Genomic DNA, 13,342 nt, shown 5'->3' with positions numbered 1-13,342 from the left:
TATAACTCCACATGGAACGAACTAAAAAAGATTTCGGATTTATATTCATAAATATACTCCTCCAACCACCTCGTAGTTGACAAACAAGGGTTTTTATTCTCTTCTTCTGCAAATACTCGTTCCTTATGTTCTACGCAATCTTGGATTTCTTTCTTTGACGGATGCAACATAAGCATCCCTTAAACTGATCCTAGTCCTCACAATCCAACCATTTGTTGCGTTAGGTTGGGATGACCTAGGTTCGGACTTTACTCAACACCCAAAAAAATGTCAACCAATGGCCTTCTTGGTAACAACCTGCAAGCAGATCTGACGGAGGTGGAAAAATTGGCTTAATAAACCTCAACAATCACCCCACGGTTTCCCTGTTCTTTCAAACTTTGCCTTTTCTCTTATAACCAGATTGCCTTTGGAAAAGGGACAAAACAATGTGTCTGCACTTTATAAACATAAATGTTCACGATTCACCAGATATCACGATCTAACTAAACCGACGGTCCAGATTAAATGGAATCATCGCAAGTCGCAAGGGTCTTGATGCAAAGCTTCCCTTTGTTAAAGTCCCGATGGGATTTATTGCATCGACCGCTATCGACAATTGCTGCTTCTCTCGTCTTAAGGCCTTATTGCCCCCACTCAAATGTTCCAATGCGATATGTGAACAATCACATGTCGCAATATTTCAAAGGTGGGGCCTTTACCATACACCACTCCTATATGCCGATGTGATATTTCGGAAATCGCTAATTGCAAATCCTGAAGACTTGGAGTTCATCTTACACTTAAACAAACTTGCGATGTGATATGTAATTGTTCACGGACTTGAAAAGTTACCAAAGTTCCATGTATAACATTTCAAATCCAAATTTCAGATCTACTAAGTGTTTTGCGCTAATTATTAGTGTAACTTGGATTTCCATCTGTAGGACCAAAACCATATCAATTAACTTCGTCGATCCAATATCAGTGATCCAACTACTGGGATTTAAATCGGCAACGATAATGACATCTATAGAAAATGCCTCTGTCCTCTATCAATTCGCAATTTATACCATGAAACATAAACAAGCAAAGGGATAATCAACTCTATCCCGAACACAAAGAAAACGAAAGAATAACAAGGAATTCCATAGGCTCGATAACTAATCATACACACAACATCATTTCTTCACAATAAAAGAATTACAGAGTCTCTGCCTTGGACCGATTACAACATATAAAAGACCCCTGTTTCTAATGGAAATCCACACGCTGCTCTTAACTCTTTCTCACTCAATCCTCCCTCATCACATTTTTTCCCTTCTTTTTATCAATCGAATATCACTCTATTCTATGTCTAACAACATAATTCCTATTTTTAATTAATCTAATAGAAAATATCTAATTCCTATCTCTACCACACACCTATGCTAAAAACTCATCTTTGAACCTAAAATAAGAAAATTTCTAACTATTACAATAATGAAATATAACTGATTTCTTGAGAGATCCAACCGTCTCAGTAAAACTAGCTTTTAACCAATCAGGTCAATGAAATTCAACTTGTTTAGCCACAACATTTGAATAAGATTTCACATTGTTGGCTAAGTCCGAATGCTCCTGCATCAAACTCCTGGGGAAGAAAAGAATCGTCCTTCAAAATTTGAGGACTCACTCCATACTTCTACAATTCCTCTATTTTCAAGCAGCTAGCATCCTCCACTAGCTGTCTTTTTCATTTGACTAGATATTGGAAATAAGTCTGTCCTCTGGTTCTTTTGGATACTCTTTTCTCCAAAACAACTTCAACTTATTTATTAACTACCTTTGGCATTTTTTCTTCCCATTTCACAGTTTGAGCTTCATCTTTTGTATTTTCCTGCAGTAGCTATGTCTTTGCCTCCTTGTATGGATACAAATCTGCAACATTGAATATAGGTGATATTCCAATCCCTTTTGGCAACTCAATTCAATATGCATTAGTTGAAAACTTTCTTACAATTCTAGATGGTCCTATCTTTTTCATTTTCAGTTTATTGAAAGTTGTAGTAGGAAATCTTTCTTTTCTCAAATACACCATCACTAAATCTCCCACTTGGAATTCCTTCTCTCTTCTTTGCATATCTACCCTCTGTTTGTATTTTCAGCTGCTTTCCTGTAATCTACGTTTGACATATTTTTGTATTCTCTACATCTGCTATGCAAACTCTTCATCTTTTGCACTTCTTGTCTCCTGTTTACCCAAATTTCTAAGCTCATACACACCTCTTGGATTCATTAAAAAAAAATCTGAAATGGACTCATTCTAGTACTTCAGTTTGGACTATCATTATAAGAAAATTCAGCCTGACCTAGTGCTAAATCCCACTGCTTAGGATTTTGATACACTAAACCTCTCAATATGTTTCCCAAGCTCCTGTTTACTACCTCGGTTTGTCCATCTGTTTGAGGATGGTATGTTGAACTGAAACTAAAGTGGCTCCCAATTTCGTCCAAAGAGTTCTCCAGAAATGTACTACAAACTTTGTATCCCTATCAGACACAATACTTATAGGTAATCCATGTAATCTTACAATTTTTTAAAAAAGTAGATTAGCTATTTGTGTTGCATCAGTAGTTTTCTTACAAGCAATGAAATGTGCCATCTTGGAAAATATATCTACTACAACATAAATGAAATCATTCCCTCTCTGGGTTTTTGGTAATCCCAAAACAAAATTCATGCCAACTTCATCCCACGGTCAGTCTGGTATTGGTAATGGCTCATACAATCTTGTATTATAGCTCCTTGATTTAGCATGTTGACATATCCTACACTTCTCAACAAATTTCTTAACATCAGTCCGCATTTTTGGCCAATAATAAAAGGCATTCACTTGAGCAAAGGTTTTATCTTGTCTAAAGTGACCAGATAATCCTCCACTATGTTTCTCCTTTATTATGTTTTCCCTCATAGAAGACTTGGGAATACACAACTTGTTGCTTTTGAACAATAAGCCTCCTTGAATGAGATTGTCCAACGTCTGACCTTTGTTATGAACTATTGGATTCTGAACTGTTGTATAGATATCTTTGAAATCTGCATCATCTTTGTACATTTCAATCATTTCCTCAAATCCTACAACACCCACATTGAATTCTTGCACAATAAAACTTACCATGCTCAATGAATCAATGACTTTATTTGAATTATCACTCTTGTGTTTTATCACAAAAGTAAATCTTTACAAAAGTTCTACCCACTTGGAATGTTTCTAGTTAAACATCGGTTGGCTATTGATGAACTGTAAGGCATGATTGTCTGAAGACAATATGAATTCTTTTGGCAGAAAATAATGTCTCCATTTCTTTAACTCTTGTACAATAGCGTAAAACTCTTTATCGTAAGAATAATACTTCTTCTTCGCTTCATTCAATTTCTCACTGATGTACACTATCGGTCTTTGTTCTTGACTCAGAACTGCACCAACTACAACTCTACTAGCATCTATTTCAACTTGAAATACTTTTTCAAATTCAGGCAAAGCTAAAATTGGTTCCTCTGTGATTTTCCTCTTCAACAATTTAAAATTTCTATCTGCTACTTATATCCACTTGAATAGTTGATTGGTCTCATTGATTGTTTCAAGAATTGGTTCACAAATCTGACTAAAACCTTTGATAAACTTTCTGTAAAAACTTGCAATACCATGGAAGCTCCTTACCTCAAATATATTTCTAGGAATAGGCTAATTCCAAATCACTTGGACTTTCTCTGGATCCATTCTCAATCCTTCTTTAGAAACTACAAATCCAAAGTAAATTAATTCTTCCTTCATGAAACTACATTTCTTCAGATTTATCAATATTTTCTCTTTCTGCAATGTTCTTAGAACCAACTTAAGCTTCTCTATATGTTCTTCCTTACTTTTACTAATAACTATAATATCATCAAGATAAACAATAACAAACTCGCGTGCATATTCCTTCAAGACTTCATTCATTAATCTCATGAATATGCTAGGTGCATTAGTGAGTCCAAAAGGCATCACTAACCACTCATAGAACCCATTGTTTGTTTTAAATGCAGTCTTCCATTCATCGCATTCTCGAATTCTTATTTTATGATATCCACTCTTCAAATATGTTTTAGTAAATTATTTTGATCCACTCAAACAGTCCATTAAATCATCCACGCTGTTGTTGGGAAAAGTATCCAATACAGAATGCCCCTATCCCACTCTAAGAGTTGATAGTGCCTTAGCATCAAACAGGTAAACTTATTCAAGTATTCTTCTTTATGGAATGTAAGTGAGGAAGAAAGATCTAACTAACCTGTATCTTCCGCTAGTTTTGTCGATCCAAATCACTCCTCTCTTCAGTAGCTCCCAGCTTCTTGCTCCTTCGCCAGCCCAGCTTCACCGAATTCCTGCAAGATCACAAGAAAGAGAAACTAAACAAAGATACAGATATACATTCATAAAAAGCTCAAGATCAGATTAAGTTAAACATGTAAGCATAACAAAACATCATTGGTATACAACATGTAGGAGAAACTCAAATAGTTTATTGATAAGATAATAAAGTCTGAGAGGAGATACAACCAAGTGAGTTTCGATCCAGCATCTACCTCCCAGCAATGGAATCCCTTCCTCTCCTCCAACAAAGCATAAATCACCCAATGTGCTAATGTCAATCTCAAACCAACAACAATTCTCTGCAAAGTACAAAATTCCATCCTCCTGAACCTCTGGGTGAGAGATCCATTTATAGATGTAAGCAGAGAGGATGAGTCAGCTTATGTTTTGACTTGTGGCTTCTCTCTGTCAGTTCTTGCTTCCACTTGGAGGTTGAGAACCTCTTACTCATCATTAGTCGAATTCATTGAGGCAAGTGCCATTGAGGAGATTCTGGAAGCTTCCAGGGTCTTTCCACCTCGTTGAATGAACTTGCCATTTGTCATTTCCCACTCAGCGCACCGTGGTAGTGCTTCTACCTGCGTTGCAGTGCACCTAGCCAGTGTAATCTCTGCATTTCAGCGCAGACAGCTAGTGGAGCCTCTGAATTGATCCTGAATTGACTGTTTCTGAGTGGTTTTTGGTGGAGAACTTCTGGGAGAAGCTGTCATTGGTTGACCTTGTTCCTCTAGGGGTAGGAACAACTCATTTAGGGACTTTGGATCCCTTGGATTATGGACATTTCATGCTCAATGTTGTAAGGCACAAAAATGTCTATAACACACGCGTGGCAAAGGAAATCTATACCTGATAGTGATCTTGTTTATGGCTCTGGAATCTATGCACGTACACCACTCTACTCCTTTCTTTGGACTGAGTACTGTTGGTATAGCACATGGACTAAGACTTTCTCTGATTAGCCCCTTATCCATCAACTCCTACACTTGTCTTCCAACTTCTGCATTCTCTTAAGGATTTAATCTGTATGTTGCTTTATTTGGCAAACTTGCTCCTGGTATTAGGTCAATATGATGACCAATACTCATGATCGATGGCAATGCATTTGGAAACTCAACCACAACAATATCAGCAAAATCATTCAACAATGTTTTGATTTCCTTAGGTAAATCATCTAAGTTTGTGGAAGTCAAAATTAGCTTAGGTCTCCCTATGACAACAAAACGTATTTCTTCACCTTTATCAACCTCTTGTAACAACTCCTTCCCACTCATCACCATAACACTACTTCCAGGTGTTCCTTTATCTGTGTCATCCTTCAATGGCAGCAATGTATGCTTAGTTCCATCCTTCTCCAGAGTATAAGTGTTTCTCCTCCCATCATGAATAGATTTTTGATTAAATTGCCACAATCTTCCCAGTAATACATGGCATACATACATGGGAATTACATCACATAATATCACATCTTTATACATACCAGTTTGTATCTCAACCTTGCATTGTTCTGTCAGAATAATCTGATGTCCCTTCCGTAACCATGACACTCTATAAGGAGTAGGGTGTATTGTCTTCGCTAGCCTGAGCTTGTCCACCATATCTGTAGAAACAAGGTTTTCAGTGCTTCCACTGTCAATTATTACTTTACAACACTTACCTTTGATTTACAGGTAACTGTAAATAAATTCTTCCTCTACACTGGTTCTTCAATATCCTTCTCTATCTTGAGAAAAGTCCTTCTTAATAACAGGGATTCTCCTACTTCAGGGGATTCTTCCTTTTCCATAAGTCGAGGTGGTTCTGGCTTTGCCTCAACCACATTCACATTGCTCTAACTTGTTGGTTTATTATGAGGACAATCCCATGACACATGTCCCCATTCTCTACATGTATAACACCTGATATCTCTTCATCAGCCTCTTCCTCTGCGTGCAAATATTCGTCTGTTAAAATCTCACCTCTATGGTGGTCTGCTACTTGAGTTACTTGCTTCATGTTCACGTTGTTGTCCCCTTGGTATGGTAATTCCTCTAGCTCTTGCTGAGCTTCTTCCTCTATTCCTCTGATTTTGTTTTCTCAACATCCTCTCTTCTGCCTTCAAACTTGCTTGATAGGCATATTCAATAGTCTTTAGACTCAAAAAGCTGATCTCATCCTAAATGTCATACCTTAAGCCATTGATATATCTAGCTACCTTCTCCATGTCATCTTCTGCATGTCCTGCTCTAATACTCAATCTATAAAACTATTCAGTTTATTCTTTAATAAACATTCTTTTTTTCCTTAAATTCTGCGATTGTTTGAAAATATTTAATTGATAATCTTGAGGCATAAATTTGGCTTTCATTTTACTTACCATTTTGTCCCATTGCTTGATCTTGGACTTTCCTCTTCCTATTCTAGATGTTTGTAGCTCATCCCACTAGATAGCTGCATGACCCTTCATTCTGGTATCTGCAAATCTAACCTTATTTTTTTCGTCAGCTTCCTCTTCATAGTCAAAATATTTGTCCAATGAATTGATCCAATCCATTAGCTCTTCTACATGAGACTCCCTTCATATGTAGGAATTTGCATATTTGGTTTTCCTCATACTTTCGCCAACATCTTGATAAATCTAATAGCTTCATTTTCCTCCTCTTATTCTTCCTCAGAAGATTCTTCTTTAGCACTGTCAGCTCCTTCATCACGTATTTTTCTCTGTGCAGTTTCAATTATTTCCATCCTGGTATGCAGACTTTGGATCTCTTCTAATAGAACTACATTTGCTTCAGGTCTTCCTTAACTAATTCCAACTCCTCTCCTTGGTGGCATTTTCACTGCAATCAACCTTAGCTTCTTCTCTGATACCACCAATGATGCAAGCGGAAAAAATGGCTTAATAAACCTCAAAAATAACCCGCGGTTTCCCTTTTCTTTCAAACTCTGCCTTTTCTCTTATAACTAGATTGCCTTTGGAACAAGGCCAAAACAATGCATATGCAGTTTATAAATAGAAATGTTCGCAATTCACGAGAGATCATGATCTAACTGAATCGATGGTCTAGATTAAATCACATCATCACAAGTTGCAAGGGCCTTGATCTCAAGCTTCCCTTTGTTAAACTCGCGATGTGATTTATCGCGCCAATCACTATTGACAATCGCTGCTTCTCCTGGCTTAAGGCCTTGTCGTCACCAGTCAAATGTTCCGATGCGATATGTTGGCAATCGCATGATGCAATGTTTCAAGGGTGGGGCCTTTACCATATACCACTATGATATGTCGATGTGATATTTAGGAAATCTCTAATTGCAACTCATGAAGACTTGGAGCCCATCTTTCACTTAAACAAACTTGCGATGTGATATGTAATTGTTCACAGACCCAACAAGTTACAAAGGTTCCATGTATAACATTTCAAATCTGGATTTCAGATCCGCTAAGTGTCTTGTGCCAATTCTTAGTGTAACTTGGATTTTCGCCTGCAGGACCAAAACCATATCAATTAACTCCGCCGATCTAATATCAGTGATCCAATGGTTGGGATTTAAATAGGCAAAAACAATGATATTTATAGAAAATGCCTTTGTCTTTTATCAATCTATGATTTATACCTTGAAACATAAATAAGCAAAGGGATAATCAACTCTGTCTCCAACACAAAGAAAACGAAAGCATAACAAGGAATTCCACAGGCTTGATAACTAATCATACACACAACATCATTTATTCACAATAAAAGAATTACAGAGTCTCGGCCTTGGCCCAATTACAACATATAAAAGACCTCTATTTCTAAATGAAATCCACACGCTACTCTTGACTCTCACTCACTCAATCCTCCCTCATTAAATTTTTTCCCTCCCTTTTATCAATCGAATATCACTTTATTATGTGTCTAACAACTTAATTCGTATTTTTAATCAATATAACAACAAATCTCTAATTCCTAGCTCTACCACACACCTATGCTAACAACTCATCTTTGAATTTAAAATAAGACAATTTTTTACTATTACATTAATGAAATACAACTCATTTCTTGAGAGATCCAACCATCTCAGTAAAATTAGCTTTTGACCAATCAGGTCGATGAAATTCAACTTGTTTAGCCATAACATGTGAACAAGCTTTCACATTGTCGGCTAAGTCCAGATGCTCTTGCATCAAGATCATAGTCTCACCAGAAGTGATTATGGGAGGTTGGAGAACAAGGTTTCTCTAGCCTAAGGGATGCTTTGATGTGGCACTTTTGTATTTTTTTATGCTTTCACACTTATTTACTACTTAACAATCAAAAAATACTTCATAGTTATACTTTACTTCTCAAAATTACATTTATCACTTAAACATAACATAACCATCGATAAACTTCACAGTACTAGAATAAAGTGCAGATAATAAGTAAATCAACACATGAGACAAAAATTTCACCTTGCTTCATCCTAATGTAGGATTACATCCACAGGAACTATTTCTTATAATATAGAATTTGTACAACAAAGAGTTCTCCATGTACAGACAGCTGCGAGGTGTTTGTGTGCTAAGCTGCAAATGGTCTGTGAACTCAACTACGGACCCAAGCCTCTATGCACTCAGCTGCGGAGCCTCACCCTTTCTTTGAAGTACAGATCAACCAAATACAATCATAAATGTGGATTTTTATCAATACATATCCTCCTTCCTTAGTATTCATCCCTATATATACTATTACATGAGGGATTACATCGTTAGATTACCATTGACCTAATACCATGGTTTCCAAAATACAAGGGGCTATGTTATGGTCCAAAACCATCAATTTTTATAGTATTATATGCCTTGTACAAAAAGGAAGGGGGTTTGCCACTAAGCCCCCATACTGCACTGTGTGTTTGTTGTATAGTCTTCATTGTGCTTTGTTTCTCTACTGCACATTCCACTTCATACTTTGTACTACACGCTTTATCCCCAAATTCAGCTTCCTTGCCAAAAGCTAGCCATGTTGGGCAACACCTAACGCATTGTCAGATCACTAGTGGTTCAACATTTAAGTTCGGAGTGCACTGAGAAGCTTTTCGATACTTGGTTCTACACTTCATTTGGTACCATGCTCCAAAGTTTTGTACCAATCAACTCAATGGTGATTCCAAAGCAGCTTCTCATCTTCTTTGAGAAAGGAGACAATGATCCCTCCTAAAGATAGTACCACGACTAGATCTCTATGGATATGATAGACTATATAGTCATCTTCGAGGATCTAACTTACCTTAATTAATTCTAGATCATATTTGTAGTATTTGTTTTCCTTCAGTTAAAGCTATATTTAGGCCATGATCTCTTTAAAAGAGTAACTAGCAGTGCTATGAGGGTCGGAAAGCAAGGAGAGAGTAGTGATATTGAACATTTTCAAAAACTATGTTTTATTTTAGCTTCGAACTATTTTATATATGTACTGTTGAAAGACTGATTAATATATTAATCTCAACTTCTATTTCATGATTTTATATTATACTATTTTGTAATTCTATTGTTGTAGCTTAACTTGTGTAAGGTAGTGGTTAGAGCTCACCAACAACCTCAGTCAAGTTATAATTAATTCTAGTTATAATAGGAATAGATGTGTGGTGATATAACATACATGCAATCTGGTTGATGATATTTGAGTGTGATTTTAGTTAATTGAATTTTCCATTTTTGAATATTTGATTCTTATATTTATGTTTAAAAATAATTCTTGTTCTTTAGATATATAGTTTTCAGTCGAAGTATTGAATTTACAATCTCAAGGTTGAGGCACTCTTGATGGATAATTATTGGATTTAGAGAATTTTGGCTTTTATATTTTAATATCTAAACTAAAGTATGAAGTATTTGAGTTATTTATGGAATTCAATTTCTATTTTTCAATTCAAACATGATACTCTTTAATCGGAAATTGTCAAGTGGATGCTTATTGATTTGACAACCAACTAAATTATGAATCCCTTCATTCTGATATTGAGTTGCTTGTAGTTAATTTTCAGGGAAAAAAGAACAAATGTATGATTAGTGTGTATCTTTAATTTTTCTGAACAAACTCTTTCTTTTGGATTGAATGGGGTGTCTTTTCTTCTATTTTTAGAGCCAAATTTTGTTACAAGTTAGGAGTAAGTGACATTTGGTTTGATTGAAGACCCTGGGGTTAAAATCTTGAGTGAATAAATCTTTTGAGGTAAGTAATTGTGAGAATTTATTGATTGGGGAATTTTATAAATAGATTTTTTTCCATAGAATATACAACTTGGATTGATTTAAGAAATTATTCTAGTACTAAACATTGTTGGGGTAAGTAACATAGTTCTTTTGTTTATATTATTTAGTACTTTGCAGTGGAAGTTAATAGGTTTCCTCACTTTAGTAAGTAAGTAGTGAATGAATTTGATATTAAAATTAAGGCATAGAGTTGAGTTCAATGTTTGGTACTTCATTCAGTACTAGGATGATAATAGGATTAAATGCAATGTGAATTAGATAGTAAATTTGTACATAAACCATGATATTTTCAGCTATAGGATTACAAACCTTGGTTGAAAGTTAAGTGAAGGGAATTAATATAAACGTACAAAACCCCAAAATTTTTTGGTATCATTGTTGGGGAGTTGTAAACAGTCCACGTAACATTTTTATTTTAGTAATTGGTAGATTTATGTTGCTGATAGTAAATTTGCAGGGCAACTAGAAGGTGGAAAGATTATGGTAAGATGTCAGTGAAGAGCTAGGGATCCACTTTGGTGGGGTTTTTCCAATGTATGGTTGTTCCTAATTAGTTTATTTAGTTCCTTTTCTTATGCGTAGAAGTAAAGGTAGACCTAGAGATACTAAAGCAAGATTTTTTCCGAGTGAGAAATTTCCTTCAGATTTGTTTGGTCCTACAAAGACCCCCCCAATTAACATTTCTAATTGTTATGCATGAAATGTGGAGAAAGGATAAATATTTTTTGTAGTAGTTTCCTCAAATAAGGAAACACCATACACATAATATTAAATACAATTTGAGGGCACACCACAATAAGAAAAAAGATAGATTGGGAGCAACTGTGGGAACAGAACCAGTACCAATACTTCATGAAGTGGTAATATCAAAAGTAGAATATGTAGTGGGAGTAGCTCAGAGAGACTTAGGAACTATGAACATAAGACTGATTTCACTTGAATATTATTCCATTTGGGAAGCTACACCATATTCTACTTCCTTTAGAGATCTTGGAAGGATGGCTAATAGAGAAGGTGAAGATAATAGAAACAATGAAAAAATAAATGGTAATGGTGGTAGAAGATATGAACCTAGGGTTGGAGGTGATGAAAATAAAACTGAGGGAGAAACATAGATGAAATTTTGATTTCCAATCTTAGATGTTACCGAGAACATTACTATAAAGAACATACCTTTGGCATCCCTTCCACTTTTCCATGGTATGTCTTTAAAAGATCCTAAGTATTTTTTGTTTGTGTTTGATATTCTGTGTAGAAGTTTTAATTATCATGATGATGCACACAAAATAAACTTAATCCCTTCTACCTTGAAATATTTAGCACTTAGGTGGTTCATGACTCTAGGGGAGAACACTATCTACTCATGGGATGAGATGAGATATTCCTTTTTTTAAGAAATACCAATATTATTGCAAAAACAGAGGCATCAATGACATTTTTAGGATGCAACAAATAGAAGAAACGAATCTAGAACAATATGTTGAAATATTCCTCTATAATTATCACAAATCTTGAATAGGTAATTTAGATGAGGGAAACTTTAGGATTTATTTTTAAAAGGGATAAGGGAATATTGTATTGAAACCTTAAACCTCTAAATCTTAGGAGACATCTATAAGAAACCTTTTGTTGAGATAGTTGAGCTTTGTAGAACCTATTATAGAATCCAAGCTAAAGTAGCCAAGAGAATTCATGACATTCCAAGAGACTCTTCATCGATAATTGATAAACCTATATAGGGAGATGTTATTCGAACTATGTTAGGAAATATTTTGAAAACAAATTAAGATAAACATTCTAAACATTATTAGTTAGCAATCAGATACTCTTAAAATAAAGAGAAAGAAGGAAGACGAGAAGGATGTTTAGTCATTTTCTGTCCTACATGCAGAAGGAAACATTTTGTAAGAGAGTCTCCTATGAATGTGATAGAAGTTTGTGGGATTTACACACATGATCACCCCATTGAATAATGTGCTTCCTTATCAGGACTATAAGATATCTATAAATGAGGGCCTGAAAATGTGATATTCCTCAAACTCCTAGAAGACCACCATGGAGGGCACGAAATAGTAATTCTTATCAAGACCCTAATATGAAATCATTTTCCTAGTATCAAGCATGGAATCCATAGACACCTTAGTTTCCATGGTTATCTCAACAACCTCAAAAGTCATCATGGAATCAAGGATGTAGAGGGAATCCTTATGGGAATTTTTTTTAGTCCCAAAATATATAACCATCATATCCCAATTACCGACCATGATATTCACCTTATGCGCCATATACACATAGTGTGGCTCAGTACCAGCAAGGGTATAACCCACCCTATCCCACACATTAACCAAACTTGTTATCATTACAACCCCCACTACAACAATCACTACCATTACCTCAAAATTTTAATCCATCTTCACAGCAGATGCAAAAGTGATTTAACTCAAATCCTCCAACGTGAACATAGTTTCCTACACAACCCATATTTAATTCTAATAACATACCTCCTCATCCTATGAAAAACATATAATTTCATCCTTTTCCCACCTATGTTATCACTTTTTTCCCTATAAATGAAATGTAACTTATGTATGGGTAAATGATTAATAACAATAAATCTGCAGTGGTCAAACAAGGGGAAGATTCCCAAATAGAACCTGAAAACAAATATAATGAGCATAAACAAATAGAAACTAAAAATAATCATGTAACAAGAGAACCACATGAACCATTAGAACCATTGGAAGCTCCTTTC

Source organism: Pinus tabuliformis, chromosome 5_1 (genome assembly GCF_031772625.1).
Source record: "Pinus tabuliformis cultivar Carrire ecotype Pingquan chromosome 5_1, CPIR1, whole genome shotgun sequence".
Lineage (NCBI taxonomy): Eukaryota > Viridiplantae > Streptophyta > Pinopsida > Pinales > Pinaceae > Pinus > Pinus tabuliformis.
The sequence above is the reverse complement of the archived record's forward strand: the minus strand, read 5'-3'. Positions refer to the sequence as shown.